Consider the following 3,572-nt stretch of genomic DNA (forward strand, 5'->3'; position numbering starts at 1 on the left):
GTTTTCTTCTTCTAAAACCAGGTTAACGACTTAAAGACTTCATTGGGATTGTGAAGCCAGGCCGATACTACTTTATCGTAGTTGTGTGATCTGATCTTGCATCTTCTATCGTATAAGTACAATCATATTGATTGGATTGAGATTGATATCTCCGATAGGCAAGATATAAAAAGTAATCACAAACATCTTCGTCTCATTGTTTGTGATTCTGAAACATCTTGTTTCGCTTCCATACGATTAAGATTGTTGTGAGGTGATCGATAACTCTAGGCTCTTCTTCGGGAATATAAGACCGGATTATCAATTGGTTCCTGTTCACCTTGATTATTATCAAAAGACGGAACAAAACCTTTTAGGGTTTATCCGTGGGAGGCAGATTAATCCTTCGATAGACTTGTCTGTGTGAGACGGATTTGTTTATCATTAAGTCCTCGACTTTGGGTCATAGAAACTCTTAGTTGTGGGTGAGATCAACTAAGGGAATCAAGTGCGCAGTATCCTGCTGGGATCAGAGGCGTATGGAGTACAAATGTACCTTGGATCAGTGGGAGACTGATTGGGGTTCAACTACAGTCCAATCCGAAGTTAGCTTGGAGTAGGCTAGTGTCTGTAGCGGCTTAATACAGTGTGTGTTCAATCTTGACTAGGTCCCGGGTTTTTCTGCATTTGCGGTTTCCTCGTTAACAAAATTCTGATGTCTGTGTTATTTCTTTTATGTATTATAGTTTGTTATATAATTGAAATATCACAGGTTGTGCGTTGTTCAATCAATTAGAATATCCGACCTTTTGGTTGTTGATTTAAATTGATTGACACTTGGATATTGGTCTTTGGTAGCATCCAAGTTATCTCTCTATTATTTGATAAAGACTCGCAGATTTCTATTTGCTTGAGTATATATCAAATCGAGAGATTGAGATATAAACTCTTTGATATACTTTTTATCTAGATTGAGTCTGACTGTCTAGTTGATTCTCTAGAAAGTATATTGGAGTTTGTCCATACAGATTGCTAAGCGAAATATTGGGTGTGGTTGTTGTACCCCCACTTTTTCAGGTTATATTAGGAATGGTTTGTGTTAGAGCATAGCTGGGTTGAACCAACCAAGCGTTGGTATGTCAAGTTTGGTTGTCATATTTTAGTATCAAAACTCATCTAGAGTCTCTTGATTAAATACTAGAGACAACTTCGTTTAGGTTGGACTAGAAAGTCTAGGAATGTTGAGACGTACAAGTATTACTCTGAAGACCTGAAGAATGTGAAGAAGTAACTACTACAACGAAGACATCATCCTTCCACTTGACGTTAGTAATATTGTCTTGATCTTGTTTTTATTCATAACATATATTTCAAGTTGGATTATATTGAAAACATAACATGTGAAGCTGTATATATATAATACTCCAGTGGTTAGACTTGGTCATATCATTATGATCAAAGTATCAAGCAATTTATTGAATTACGAAGTATAAACACTTATCTTTTGGAACTAAATACGACATCAACATAATCTTTGTATTTAGTTACTTGATTATGTGTAAGTTATATGTGTTGATTTCATCCTAGGAAACAATTTTTTATAACATTTGTTTAAAGGAAGTACATATACGAACTTGTTTCGTAATCGAAAGGAAATCATAATTGGTCAGGTTCTTTATTGAATATCTTTTGAATGACCAATACAAGATGACAAAGTAGAACCTATCTTAATTTATGTTGAGATTTGAGGTATAACCAGTCATAACCTATATTGTGTAGCATGTTGTAATCGGTCACAAGCTACTTTGTGAAGCATGGTGTAACCGGTCACAATCTACATTGGGAAGTTAGTTGTAGTCACAAGCTACCTTTTGGAAGCAAGATATAACCGATCACAAGCTAATTTGGGAAGTTAGTTGTAATCGATCACAAGCTACTTTGGGAACCAAGGTGTAACCGATCACAAGCTAACTCTGGAAGTAAGGTGTAACTGATCACAAACTACATATGATAAGCATGGTGTAACCGGTGACAACCTAGTTTGGGAAGCATGCTATAACTGATCACAACTTACATTGTGAGTCATGGTAGAACTGATCCCAAGGAGCAAAACCAAGTTTCTAATATTCACATATCTCTTTATGTTTTATGGGAAGCTTGGAATTAGGGTTTGACTATATACATAACTCTCATCATTAATTATTCAAAGATATTCCTCGATACTTAATTAAGGTGATCCCAATCTGAAATATTGAAAAGCATTTAATTATGATTTTCATAATATATGTTTTAATTACCAGCAATCAAAGCAAATCCTCTGGAAAATATTATTAGTTAATGTGCTACACTAATAATTGAAGTTTTCTAACGGAGATTTCGGAAATATGGTTTGGTAATTAATTGGAAATAGGAAAACCGAAATTAAGTATTTTAATGAATATCTTGAGAATATTTTCGGTTTTGGAATTTCCTTGTTGTTTAAACAACCTTGGTCTATAAATACTTGAGTTTGCATTCCTATCAAGGGACTTATCAAACTCATCAGGATACCGAGAACACTTTTCCTCAAGATCTCTAATTTTAGAGGCTTGAAAATCAATAATCTCAGTAGATTTTTTAAAACTTCTGGTAAGTTCCAACTCAGATTCTGATATTGAACCATTAGTAATTATCGGAAGCATATTATCAGAAACTGACAACATGAGTTCTTTTCCTCTGGATTCGGAAGAATCAACTAAGTAGTTATCCTTTGGGGTAAGTCCCAAACACTTGGCGTAATCAAAATCAGCAGGAGACATGCTTGTACATGAATACAAATTCCACGATATTTTCAAACACCGACTTATTAGGTCTTAAACATGTTTGCCTGCTCTGATACCAATTGAAAACGCGGGGGTACCAAAATACACCACCAACTTTTTCGTAGGCAATCTGTATGGGAAAACTTAAGCACAATTCCGAGAGTTCAACTTAATGAATCTCAATTGAGGAATAGTATTCAGAGTTATATCTCTTTTTCTCATAATCAGAAAGTTTACAGAGACTAGTCTGTGAACCTTATTTGCGTGTGAGGGTACTTGGGTGATTCCAAAGTAATCAATCACGTCGTATCCAATAAACAAGGTTGGACATATCTACTATGATTGATTAACGCACAACATGTGATATTTCAACTACAAAGATAAACAATATAACGCGGAAAATAAATAACTTAGATACCAGAAATTTTGTTAACGAGGAAACCGCAAATGCAGAACAACCCAGGAACCTAGCTAGTCCAGATTGAATACCCAACTGTATTAAGCCACTACAGACACTATCCTACTACCAATTGACTTCGGACTGGAATGCAGTTAAAACCGAATTAAATCCTCACAGCTATTCAGTTACAGTCGCGTTACTTACGCCTCTTGTATCCTAGCAGGACTCAGCGCAATTGATTCCCTTAGATGGCGACACATCAACTAAGAGTTGCTTCAACTCAGTTGGAGACTTTAAACCAATCTGTCTCCCACAGATAAGCATATATATATATATATATATATATATATATGGTTTCTTTTCTGTCCAAAGATCAAATTAATAGAAATAGA

The sequence above is a fragment of the Papaver somniferum genome, chromosome 1, assembly GCF_003573695.1.
Source record: "Papaver somniferum cultivar HN1 chromosome 1, ASM357369v1, whole genome shotgun sequence".
NCBI lineage: Eukaryota > Viridiplantae > Streptophyta > Magnoliopsida > Ranunculales > Papaveraceae > Papaver > Papaver somniferum.